The following is a 14,446-nucleotide window of genomic DNA, read 5'->3' on the forward strand; positions in this document are numbered from 1 at the left end:
ACTGAAAAGCAGAGAGTGGGTCTTGATATTACCCCAGTGAAGCTATACTTTCTTTGTTTTAAGTTGCAAATAAATGGGGGAACAAAAGATACCACATTGAGGAAAGAGTTCAAGTCAAAATAAATGTTCTCAAAGTCCCAAATACCTGTGCCGGCGAAATCCACATTAATAGTGATAGTCCTGTTCTACACGGCAATACATTCCCATCTCACTGCTCTCTACAATCAAGTCTGCCCATGTTTTTACCTTTCTCCCTTTAATTAGTGCCCCCCGACTGAGTGCAGGTGGCACCATTATTAGCAAACTCAAACGACCCCCTAATGATTGATGAGAGGCACGTCCCAATCAATGTGGGCTGCATGATGTGTTTACCGTGCAGATTATGGCATCACTTCCTCTCACAGAGTGGCTCCCCCTCTAGTTTTGAAACAATCGGCACCTTGCTGAAAAGCCAGTTGTCTTGGTATGACTCTTGGTACTGACCGTGATCTGCTAACTCATACATTTCTTTAAGAAATTCATCTGTCATACTAACAAATTCCAAAATGTAAAAGGGTAAACATTTTAGTTACTAAAGTTACTACAAATACTAAGGATGTGAAATGTTACACTGTTATCTGGAACACTTATCAGGGGTATACAGTGGGGCAAAAAAGTATTTTGCCAGCCACCAATTGTGCAAGTTCTCCCACTTAAAAAGATGAGAGAGGCCTGTAATTTTCATCATAGGTACACTTCAACTATGACAGACAAAATGAGAAAAAAAATCCAGAAAATCACATTGTAGGATTTTTAATGAATTTATTTGCAAATTATGGTGGAAAATAAGTATATATTAAATAAGACTTTAAGTGGGAGAACTTGCACAATTGGTGGCTGACTAAATACTTTTTTGCCCCACTGTATTACCTGACTAGGTGTCACGACTTCCACCAAAGTTGTTTCCTCTCCTTGTTTGGGCGGTGTTCGGTGGTCGACGTCACCGACCTTCTAGCTATCGCTGATCCATTTTTCATTTTCCATTGGTTTTGTCTTGTCTTCCATCACACCTGGTTCCAATCCCATCAATTACATGTTGTGTATTTAACCCTCTGTTTACCCTCATGTCCTTGTCAGTGATTTTTTTATTGTAAGTGTATGTGTACGTCTGTACTGGAGTGTGTCGGGTTATGTTACCCATTGATTTTTATTATTATGTTTTCTGGTGGGTTTTTTGTAAATTAACTGCGCCGTTGGAAACACAGTTATTTCTCTCCTGCGTCTGACTTCTCTGCCGCCAGTTGAACACCCTTACAGAATCACCAACCCGAACTATGGAGTCAGCAGGAAACGGTACCACGGCCATAGGAGTATAGGAGCGCGTCCAGGAGCATGAAGCAATACTACACCATCTTGGCACCACCAAGGACCGTGCTGTCCAGACAATGGACTGCTGGGAGAGACAGGGAGTTCTTCCAGTGCCTCCAACAGCACAACCAGTGTCTCCCCTAAGCGCCCCTTTCCCGCCTGAACCCAGTGGGATTTGTCTCTCCTTGCCCCAGGAGTACGTGCCAGGCGTTCCTGTTACAATTAAACCTCTACCTGGCCATCGTTCACCCGGCTCCATCGGGTCGTGAGAGGTTGTCCGCCCTCGTCTCGTGCCTCACCGGGAAAACCCTAGAGTGGGCCAACGCCGTGTGGAGAGAGGGAGATGTGGCGTTGGACCAGTTCGAGGAGTTCACCCGCCGTTTCCGGACAGTCTTCGACCGCCCGCCCGAGGGTAGAGCGGTGGGTGAACGCCTTTACCATCTGAGGCAGGAGACGAGGAGCGTCCAGGAGTTCGCACTGGAGTTTAGGGCCCTGGCTGCCTGCGCGGGATGGAAAAACAGGGCCCTGATCGACCATTACCGCTGCATTCTGCGCGAGAACGTCCGTCGGGAGCTGGCCTGCAGACACCACCCTCACGTTCAAACAGATGGTGGACCTGTCCATCCGGCTGGACAACCTGCTGGCTACTCGCGGACGTCCAGATCGTCCTGAGGAGAGTGAACGAAGTTTGTTACAGGTTACAGTTTCCCCCTCGTTACAGGTTACATGAACCCCTCGTTCCATGTGTCTCTCCTCAGGCCGGTGGTGGCTGGCTCGCTCCAGGAATCCGAGGTGCGGTAGGTTCCACTGCCCCCTCTGGACATCGAGGGGGCCCTGGCGTACACCGTTCGTTACATACTAGATTTGAGACGTCGGGCGAGGGGCCTTCAGTACCTCGTGGACTGTGAGGGGTATGTCCGGAGGAGAGATACTGGGTTCCGGTGGAGGACGTGTTGGATCCTTCAATACTGCGAGAGTTCCACCGTCTCCATCTGAATCGTCCTGCTCCTCTCCCTCCGGGTCGTCCCTGTCACCACTTCCGCCAAAGTTGTTCCCTCTCCTTGTTCGGGCGGTGTTCGGCGGTTGACGTCACCAACCTAGCCATCGTTGATCCATTTTTCATTTTCCATTGGTTTTGTCTTGTCTTCCATCACACCTGGTTCAAATCCCATCAACTACATGTTGTGTATTTAATTCTTAGGGATCAAATCTCGTAAACAGGATCGGTTTCACAACATCCGGTGAAAGTGCAGAAGTGCAGATCACTAAATTCAAATTTAGTGATTAGAAATATTTAACTTTCATACAATCACAAGTACAATACATCAGATTAAAGCTTAACTTCTTGTTAATCCAGCCACCATGTCAGATTTCAATAAGGCTTTACGGCGAAAGCAAACCATGCTATTATCTGAGGACAGCACCCCATCAAACAAACACAGACAATCATATTTCATCCCGCCAGGCGCGACACAAAACTCAGAAATAACTAAATAATTCATGCCTTACCTTTGAAGAGCTTCTTCTTTTGGCACTCCAATATGTCCCATAAACATCACAAATGGTCCTTTTGTTCGATTAATTCCGTTGTTATATCTCCAAAATGTCCATTGTTTCGGCGCGTTTGATCCAGAAAAACACCGGTTCCAACTCGCGCAACATGACTACAAATGATCTAATGTTACCTGCAATCTTTGTCCAAACATTTCAAACAACTTTCCTAATACAATTTAGGTATTTTTTTACGTAAATAATAAATTAAATTTAAGACGGGATAAACTGCGTTCAATAGCGGATAAAAACAAAGTGGATCGAGCTTTCAGGTCGCACGCCCCTAACAAACAGTACACTTGACTAATTCTGAACAGCCCTACTTCTTCAATACAAGGAAAAACATCAACCAATTTATAAAGACTGTTGACATCTAGTGGAAGCAATAGGAACTGCAAGCAAGTAAGTGCCTTAGAAATCTAGATCCACATAGAAAACCCATTGAAAAGAGTGACCTCAACAAAAAAAAAACATTCCTGGATGGTTTATCCTCTGGGTTTCGCCTGCCAAATAAGTTCTGTTATACTCACATACATTTTTCAAACAGTTCTAGAAACTAGAACTGAGAGTGTTTTCTATCCAAATCTACTAATAATATGCATATCCTAGCTTCTGAGCCTGAGTAGCAGGCAGTTTACTTTGGGCACGCTTTTCATCCGGACGTGAAAATACCGCCCCCTAGCCTAGAGAGGTTAACCCTCTGTTTCACCTCATGTCCTTGTCGGTGATTGTTTACTGTAAGTGTATGTGTACGTCTGTACTGGAGTGTGTCGGGTTATGTTATCCTTTGATTTTTATTATTATGTTTTCCGGTGGGTTTTTTGTAAATTAACTCCGCCGTTGGAAACACAGTTATTTCTCTCCTGCGTCTGACTTCTCTGCCGCCAGTTAAACACCCTTACACTAGGTAATGCTGTCATGTGTTTGGGATTTCATTTAAGTATTTCCCGAATAGTTCACGTTGCAGTTACTACCATTTCAATACCAATGTTTTAGATTTTGTTCATGTTTGTCCTGGATGAATGTCTTGTTGCAAAGGGTTTCTGTCTGTCTGGTGGATGCCCAAACCATGTCCAAATGTTGCAGTAATTTTAAACCCATCCAAATATCTGCAGCAACTACCAAATCTCCAAAAAGTAAAAAACCACAGGCACGTTTGCTGCCACGTATCGCTAAAGGCATCTGCATAGTAGGTTCGGTTTGCTCCTAGCAGAACTCGGCTAGGACACGTGAACGTCTGTGCCTTGCACACTCCCTTAAAATACCTTTACTGAAAAACAAGAAAAAAGTGGCAATAGTACTGTTTGTCCATTTTAAGACGCCATAGACAGTATAAACTTCCTCAAAAGTCTGAATTCATCTAAGATAATTTAAGAAATCAGTCAATTAATTTTGATGTTTTTGGCAAAGAGATCTTACTTGCATAAGTTTACTTCTAACTAAGCTGTTTGGTTCAGTATTTGTCAAGTGAAAAAATGTGCATGAAAACGAGTCGTCTCTCATTGAATAACAACAAACATTTCATTGAAGAATCCCTACTGTTGACCAATCACTGACGAAGGGGCGTAGACTTCCCATCCGAAACACAAACTTAAGTAGTTTTCAAAGTCAGGATTGCCCAGCTAAAGCTTTGGTGCAAACACATCCAAAGCATGAATGAATGCTGGCCCAGAATGCAAATGCCCTTGGTATCCCAATTGGAAACACTCAGAATCTTGGAAGCTGAGAGGAAGACCTGGAGAGTCTTTGAGTAAAGCCCTGTCAATCGCTCCCAAGGGAGGCGTGTTGGACACAGTCGGCATGGCACCGTTTTTCTCAGGACAACCTGGCATTGAGGTTTCTTTTGTTTTAGAAATAACGCTGCTGATGCCAATGGGACAAAGTAACATTGCATCACCCAAGCCAACAGTCATAACTAAGTCATTTCCCCACACAGTTGCAAACAGCAAGATCAACTTGGTCAGCTGGTGTGTGTATGTTACACTGCGAGGGATTCCTTGAGTTGTTTTGCTATTCCTGGTGTACAATGGTGTAAATTAGGACCTACAGCATGTATTACAAGGTAAACAGGTTAAGTAAAGCTGAATCATTAGAACAACAAGAGTATGCATGCAAATGTTTACATAACCAAGAAATTGGCTAAGATAGAAATGATTAATTCATTAAATGTGGTATACAGTGTTTTGTGTTTAGGCCCTGCAGTGTTCTTAGGAACAACCTCTATCCTAACTGCCTTGCAAATGTGAAGAAGCTATAGTATTAAGCTCACTCAAAAGGTAAAATCAAAAGCATTTCCAAAACACACAAACACACAAAAGAAACACACGCTAATGTAAATATGAATGGAACAATACAGAAAGCTGCTCTATGCAGAAATGGCTCCACCATTTCCTGGTAGCAACATTTCTAATAGTTCTCCTTTTTTCAGTTTATTTGACAAAACATGCAAGTATAGTGTAGAGACTCATTGTACCACCTAAAAAGCTGTGAATTATCTTTTCAATAGCCAAAAATATAGCATTTTCAGCTGTTTGAAGCTGGTGTGCAAAAATAAGTAAAAGTAAGTAAGTCAAATATCAAAATCCAAACTTAAGAATGGTAAACATAGAAATAGAGCACATAGAACAGATCTACCACTTCGTAGGTTTGCTTTCAATGAGAATGACTGATCTATATCTCACATTTTCTATGTTAATTTGGTTGAGTCGCCCAAAAGGTTACATATTGCAGCTTAGTGTAAATGTCCATGAGGATAGAATTAAAGTGTGAATATTTACAATAGCTGTGGACAAGAGCACACACAGCTAAAGGATGAATGGGGGATGCTCTCACAGCGTCTTTCCCAATAATAGCTCATCCTAATTAAACATTGAAGCACTGTTTATTTATTATTGCATATCCAATTGTGGTGTGTGAGGTATGCATTGTTAATACTGTAGCATTGCTGTAAAAAATAAAGATTGATATGTGGGTTTTTTCACTTGGTACTGTACATTATGCAAAACCAATTCTAAGTGCATAGACAACACAGGATAACGCTTACCTCTAGACTGGGTAGTGAAAGAAAACATTTTAAACCCTCTATCACATATGTTGAAACCCTCCATTCCCTATGTAGGAATCCCCATAACTCAGTTAATACTGTATGTACTGTAAGCAGGGGCACAACTTTGGTTTTAGAAGTGGGGGGACATATTATATATTTTTTATATATATGTATTTGTTATATATACATGTATTTTTTTATCCAGTTGGATAAACACTCAAAACAGCCTACCCAAACGCTCGGTGGCATCCACATGGTCCTAAAGCACACCGTTGCCTTGTTTTATATAACATTCCAATGATAAAACAGGGGTCGACAAAAATGCAATTTCAGAATGTGGTGTGTGTGGGGGGGTGGGGGGTGGACATGTCCCCATCCCCAGTGAAAGTTCCTTAAGTCTTATACTAGAAACAATCTGATCTATTCTGCCTCTCTTACTAATGTGAGGTAAGGTAGGTTGAATTTCGTGGCCCAATGACTTGAGATGAAATTGTCTTCCCTTTTTTTAATGCTTTCCCTGAGTAGAGGTACCGGCACTGGGATGTGTCCCATCAGATGCCTGCTGGAGAAAGCCACTCACCTTTGCTCTGTCCGTGACTCCATCCCGTCAAGGGCTCCAACCCACGAAGTGAGGACCCTGATTTCAACCCACCCTCCCCATGTTAACTCTCTTGGGTGAGAGGATTCTCACCAGGAGCCTTGATTACATCAGAAGCAACTGTCCAGTGTCCAACCCCTTATCTAAGCAGATGATGAAGTATATGGACCACAGCACAAATGCAGCACATTATTGCTGTTCTGGTGGACAGAAAATGACCTAGAACAATACAAAAAATGGGTCGTCTGCTACAGCATTTAACTACACACTTTTGTCAGAGTGGCTCAGCTCAATGTCATCCAGCTCAGTAATAGGCATCCCAAATGTATTACAATACGGGTAAATGGTAAATATACACAATAGTACTCAACATTTAAAGCTAATATCCAATTGAGCTGACATCTGCAGCATAAAACGTGAATGTGGTTACCTTCGAAAGCGGGAACATTGCCTCTAAATGATCCCTTTAAATGGTCCCCGGCCTGAATTCGGGTGAGATCGCCTTGACACTTTCTATCACTATTATCAATGTCAGACCGATGATTTAAGTCCTAATGTAAGTCCTACCTGGGCCTACATTATTTGGCAACTGTCACAGCAGTGTGTCAGAGTGTTAAGCAGTGAGTTCCTCGTGTTTATGTTATTCTTCACCATTACACCAGGCGATAGCATGATGATGCCTGTTATACCATCCTGTTAACTATGTATGACCTAAAGTGGCTCAATTCAACGCAAACACAGATGGACATCCATTCCATCTCAATAATATGATGATGTGGCCCACTCTCAACAGGGTTAATACTTAAATGTATGTTCCTATGCGGCGGTGGGAATAGAGGCATGTAATGTGTCGCCCTGTTGATGTCTCCATCTAAATGAAGGTGTCTAATAAATCACTCTCGGCTTGCTCCGGTCCCTCTATAAACGGGGGCTTCTCTCTTGGAGGCCAATTAAAACAATCCACACAGCACAGATTGGGCAGTTTGATAAGTGAATTATTGAACAAGGTGAATAAATATATATCACTGTTATTTAAAAAGGTGTAGAAACATGAATTATGGTTATAATATATTTTCTTCTCCCTGCGGGTTGGTGGGATGGGCTCAGAAGTGCTCTGTTAAAAAGGAAATATAGATGCTTTAAGATTCTCCTTGGGTTGCTTGGCTACTGTATCTAGGCTACTGTTGTATGAGATGTGGGCACAAAAGTGAACCCAGCAATGACATTTGCACTTAGCTGCATAATTCATAGAAAGGTATTGTTAAATTGCCACTCACAGGCCTTTATTGGGAATTATTTCAAATCTACTCACTCCACTATAGCTGCAAGTCATCTTCACCAGAGTTTTTATACATTTGTTATTTTACCAGGTAAGTTGACTGAGAACACATTCTCAGTTACAGCAACAACCTGGGAAATAGTTACATGGGAGAGGAGGGGGATGAATGAACCAATTGTAAACTGGGGATTATTAGATTAAGGTGATCGTTTGAGGGCCAGATTGGGAATTTTGGCCAGGACACCAGGGTTACTCTTACAATAAGTGCCATGGGATCTTTAATGACCTCAGATGGTCAGGACACATGTTTAACATCCCATCCGAAAGACAGCACCCTACACAATCACTGCCCTGGGGTATTTGGATATTTTCTTAGACCAGAGGAGAGAGTGCCTCCTACTGGCCCTCCAACACCACTTCCAGCAGCATCTGGTCTCCCATCCAGGGACTGACCAGGACCAACCCTGCTTGGCTTCAGAAGCAAGCCAGCAGTGGTATGCAGGGTGGTATGCTGCTGGCAAATAGAATGCATAGGTAGGTAGGACACTAAATGCGTTTGAATTATCATTAATTTCTTTTCAATAATATTTAGCAATGCTGTTATTTACAACAACAGCCTAGGAACAGTGGGTTAACTGCCTTGTTCAGGGGCAGAACAACAGATTTTTACCTTGGGTATTTGATCTAGCAACCTTTCAGTTAGTGGCCAAACACTCTAACCACTAGGCTAACTGCTGCCCCAAAATGTAACATGCATTGGATAGTCGACAATCTTACAAACAAGGTAGTTGTAGCCTCAATTCAAATTATGCATTGATGTCAATGGGACTTTTGACCTAACATTTGATTGTCAGAAATTATGATTATGACCTTAGAGATAAATGACAAGATATCCAGATCGATTGAGGGAAACATAAGCAACACTAATGCTATCCGTAAACCTTACTTTGCAAAAGAGCCTTGTTACTTCAAATGGGAACAGGCAGGAGTGACAAAGGCTCCCACTTCCAAATGTTTATTATAAACAAGTATTGAAAACATTTGCTCCATTTTATCCCCCCCATGGACTTGTCTACAGTAATCATGTTTTCCGTCAACTCATTCACAGATCATGAAGTTGTATTATGAGCGGCACCATTTTGCTTGTTAAATGTCAAGGGATAAGACTTTCATTATTCAAAGCACATATTTAATTAACTTAAAGAAAATAAATGGGCCCTGTACAATGTAATTAAACAGCCTCTTCTGACACATCCATTTCAATCGGTGTCCTTGTCACAGTGAGTAATACAGCAGCAGTCTGAACTCTGGGCTCGGGTGGGATGGAATGACTTACAAAGCTTACACCTCAGACTGACTAAAACAAGCTTTGTCATAAAAATTCACTCCAATACTACAAAATAGATCATGCAAAGTGTTAGGATACCGTCAGAGTGTGAATTAGGGGGGGGGGGGGGGGAGTTGGGGTCTCAGACCTCCTGAATGAGACATGAGTCCCCTTAAAAACTTTGGTTGTGCATCAGCAGTTTTTTTTGTTGTTATGTCAGTCACTGACAGTCAATCTATTATCCCATGTCAGCTAACATCTTTTAGATTGGTCATTTAGTCTAGCCACCTCTCTAAACTTGAGGTAATCATGATCAAATTACCAACATGAGAGCCCCCATTAATTTTGTTTGTCACTCTCACTCAGATATTGTCACGTCTACTCCCGCTCACCCTCTCCGGCGCTGGACGTTGCCGGTTTACTAACCACTGGTCCTGGCAACCCATCTTTACCCACACCTGCGTCTCATCATCAATCACACCTGGACTTCATTACTCCATAATTACTTACCCTTTATGTAGCACTCTTTTGTTATCAGTTATCAGGCAGTATTGGTTATGTTTCGTTGTCAGACGTTTCTCTCGTTTTGTATCGTTCTATGTACGTTAATATTAAACTCACTAACTGCACCTGCTTCCTGACTCCCTGCGTTGACGTTACAGATATCATATTCATAACTGCACTTTTTTCACCTGCCCCATGGCAAAATGAGTATAAGTAAATGACATTTGAAAATCTTCACATCGCAAAATGTGTGGAATTGCAGCGAACTTGCTTTAAAACTGAAACATTTTCTCTACGCCACATGGCAAAATGTGTAGAATTGCATGAAATGAACTAAAAGAGGGGCCGCTAAAATGTTTTGATGCAAGATGAGTACCAACTAGCCCCCTCCCCTGGCATAGACTGTTGCAGCATAGATACTGGAGACTGGAGATTGAGACAGGGGTGGGTCGGGGGACACTGTGGCCCCGTCCGACGATACCTCTGGACAGGGCCAACCAGGCAAGATATAACCCCACCCACTTTGCCAAAGCACTATAGGGATATCAACAGACCACCAACTTACTACCCTGAGACAAGCCTGAGTATACCTTACGAATACCTCTTCTGGCGCACGAGGTGGCGTAAAACCGAACAGGAAGATCACCTCTGTGACTCAACCAGGTAACATTTAGCCAGGCCGACACCACTGTTTGGAGGCTGGAATGTGTTGCTAGTGGATGAACGTGTGCAGGTAGCCAAGTAAAGGAGTCTTTTGAAGGGATTGTTTTTACAATCAGGTTAAAACATCAAGACCGGCTATGTTTATGCTACAACAAAAGGTAATGCATTTTAAAAGTTAAATGAGAAATCTTAACGACTAAGCCCACAGAGATCCTATTGAATTAATAGGGAATTTATAAGTAATTCTAGGACTAGGCCCATACTTTTTTGGGGTGCCAAATATGAGGAAAAATCTACTTTCACCCCTGGTCACAAGGAGTTGGTGTCAATGGCACTGAAGCTGTCCCAATATGGACACTGTATACCTGACACATAAGCCTCAAAACATTACTGAACTGACTATTGATGACAGATGATGAGACAGATTTATGTGATAGAATGACTTCTGTACTGTAAATAATTCTTAACGTTATCTACGTGGACACCGGTGCTGAGCGTGGCAAGGTCACCAGGGTGCCGGAATAAGGTATTCAGCACCATGCCAGCCTGCCTGCTGCTCCTCAAGGCTGACCTTGTCAAAGTCATGTGCTGAGCTGAGCAGCTAACGCCTGCACCCCTGAATAAGAGTTCCAAGAGGAGCTCAGATCACTGTTGGCATAAGGCAGAGTCTAGACATTAACGCTACTGATGAGGCCAATGCACATAATTGCCGCTGCGTGACTCCGCAGGTACGACTAGAATTTGGCTGTCGCTCTGTCTCTCTCTTCTTTTTTCATGTGGAGGGACCCCCCACCCAGTGGAACAGCTGGCTTGGATCCAGGCACATCAATATATTGTCAGGAACACTCTGTGCCCCCCCCATAGTCTCCCTTCTCAAAATTAACCTTTAAATCAAATATAGGGCCCTCTTTCTCCCCTTGCTGTCTCTTCCTCATCTTGTCCTTTGGGTGAATTAATTAAATCTTAATTTCCTCATTAGCCCCGTCAATTGGAGCAAGGACTAATAGGCTACTCTGGTGCATTGGGGGGGGGGGGGGGGGGGGGGGGGGGGGGAGATTTTCCCATTCAAAATGTTTCCACTCAACAATTAACTTCCTTTGGAGCCTTTGGGGGGGCTGGGATCTGGTTGCAAATGTGCTATTGTATCCAATCCACTATTCACCTCCACTACAGGAGGAGTGTATACTAAGGCCTTGGAGACCATAGTCAGTGAGTGACACAGACACAGACATACAGTGAGGTCTTTCAAAACATTAACCCATCCTTTTATGTCCCGACAGGACCACCATACAAAGGGTCAGCGTGAACCCTGAACTCAGAAGGGTATGAGAGGAAAATGTGTTAGTGATCCTAATCAAGTCTATACTAACCTTAGGTCCTCACTGGCAACCTCTAGAGTTTTTTGATAGGCTGTCTGACCACCTGACCACTCCATTTATTTTGCCCAGCGTGTGGTGTAGTCTGTGCCCTCGGAACGCCCCTGGACTGTAACCCTCTCGATTCTGTCATTAGTGTCTGAAATGTGGTGAAACACACCCATGTGGTGCAGGCTCAACCTCCTCAGCCAATTTGATGCACAGTGGCTATCCAGGTGGCTGATGGGAGGTGAAACAACTCTAAGCCAATTCATTACCTAGCCTTGAAAGCAGTGCCAAGGAAAACACTTGTCTGCGATTGCATGTTTCACGTCACGCTGAGTGTAGAGGTAGGGTGGACAGAAGAATCCAAACCCAATGTTTTCCAGTCTAGCACATTTTATTTGAACATATCTCCCTCTTTAATTCTCTCAGATCCATCTACACCTTTCTAGGTCTGTCTTTTCTAATCAGTGATACCTTTTTTAACCCCCCCCCCCCCCCCCTACATGTACAGTACAGCCCATGTCACTATCATGCCTGTGATGTTTGATATGGTCAGGCAGGTAAGTGTGACGAGAGACTCATCTTTGAACCCACTGGATCCACAATCCACTGGTTTCATCCTGCATTTAATGCTTTTCCTGTTATTCTGGTATTGTTTTTTATTTTATTTGAATGGTGTCAGTGGAGTCAAAACAACAACAAAAATATCCATGAATGGCACATGCAACAAACTGGAAATGGTCTGACAATCCTCTAAAATCCCAACCAACACCTTTTCCATGTTGAAAGCAATTGTCTGAAGCAGCTGCCGAGCTTTGCGCCATGCCATGTGTGCTGCTTGTTCACAAGGGTGCATGTGAGTGCGTGCACCCATATATGTGCACCGACAACAACCTTCCCCATGGTGTCCACCAGCAGTACACCCTGTCACGCACTCTCCAGCAACCCCACCAACCTCCCTTACCCCCTGCGGAAAACGTGGCTGACAGTGCCATGCTCATATACCCCTCTAATCCCTCCTGACAGGGCACATTGTGACTCACTGTGAGTCACGCGGGAGAAAATCTAACATGGGAGGAAAAAGAAAACCGACTTCAGCAGAGGTCCTTTAGTCAATGCTGGTGAAAGTGCAAACAATATTGTTTTTTAAAGAACCAATGGAGAACATGGACGGAACGTTACAGTAACGTTCCGTGTTTGCTGGGTTCAAACATAGGCAGGAGGATGACAGTTTCCTTTTTTCAGTGGTGAGAACCTCTTTGGTAGTTGAAGACATAATTTTGGTAGTTGAAGACATAATTTTAAATATGCTCAGTTAATAATGTCCAGTGCGAACAGAGACAGTCATTGTCATTGTCCAGAGAATCTGAGACAGACAGAGAGGTTGTTTTTGGCTCCGCATAACTGGGGGACTTGGTTGTGCCAGGGAAACCGCCGGAGCTGCTGATGTTCAAAGCTGGTGTAGAGTAAGGAGGTGGAGGAGGGTGTTACAAAAACCATGGGGTTATTTGTTGGGGGGAGGGATGGGGGTGTAAAGGGAGGATGGGAACCTTTGTAAGAGAGCATTCTCTCCATTTCAGCTCAGCAGTACTTCAACTGTCTTCCGATGTGAACAGCCAGCCTTCAGTTGAACGTTTTTTTTTTCACAAGAAACATCAAAAGCCCTTTCTACATACTGTCAGATTAATTTATTCTTATTTTCTCTTTATTAATTAATTAGCCTCTGAATTCACCAGCCCCCCTTTTTGGTTAACATGTTTTTCCGTTCAAAGCCAACTTAAGAGAAAGACTAACTGAATCTCTTAATTAAAATATAATTGTATTGTAAAACAAAACAAAGAAAATAATGTCTGCAACATTTTTAAACTGATAAAGAAGTTGACTTTGTAAAAAAAAATACGAAAAAAAGTGGTAAATATGCACCCATTCTGACCTAGCTCTACACCGCGGATTCAAATGATCAACTCATCACTAAGCGTTCGTTATTTGAAAAACCAAAACGTGCACCCCTTGTGGTACCCAGGACTGAGTTTGGGAAACACTGCATTAAACCATATTAACCTCCAGTTATTTTGAGTATGCCAGCTTCTGTCAACAAAGAGAGGGTAATGCATTTAGGCACAGCTATTGTCTGCGGCTGTCCATGGACCTGATCTGTCTGAGGCCTCTGGTGGTGTTACATAGACAGTGTCTGGCTTGAAGCTGAGGGTGTCCTAAAATGTACACTGTACACTGTACACTGTACACTGTTTTCTTCCAGCACAAATACTGAAAGTGGAGAAAGTGAAAGCAGAACAAATTAAGTTCAAGTTAAGTTAATTATATCAAAAGCAGACCAAAGAGATCTTCTACATTTAATAGTATGCTGTTGTTTGGTGTGTAGTCACAGAATCTTTCCTACAATCATGCATTAATCTACACCTATGACAACCTAGACAATTGAAAATTGTATTGGGCTTTGTATAATGTTTAGCACCGGGACACCTATGAGGAACTGCAACCGAGTGCCTATTTCCCCCAGTTTTTCTCTCTTGCTCTCTGTGTTTCAAAGCTGCAGTACAGTATGATGTGACAGTCTATCAAACCTCACAGAGGGTTTTATGCCATCCACGGCAGCTCAGTTATCTTGGCGGCATTGCGGTGGCGATAAAACAGAGAATCAATTATGAGTACTCAGATACGTACAAGGTTTAGTCAGTAAAAGAGGCTTCTCGACAGCTGTGATGATATGATGGCAGTAAATATTTTGCCTTTGCTTAACTAGGCAAAC

Source organism: Oncorhynchus clarkii, chromosome 2 (genome assembly GCF_045791955.1).
Source record: "Oncorhynchus clarkii lewisi isolate Uvic-CL-2024 chromosome 2, UVic_Ocla_1.0, whole genome shotgun sequence".
Lineage (NCBI taxonomy): Eukaryota > Metazoa > Chordata > Actinopteri > Salmoniformes > Salmonidae > Oncorhynchus > Oncorhynchus clarkii.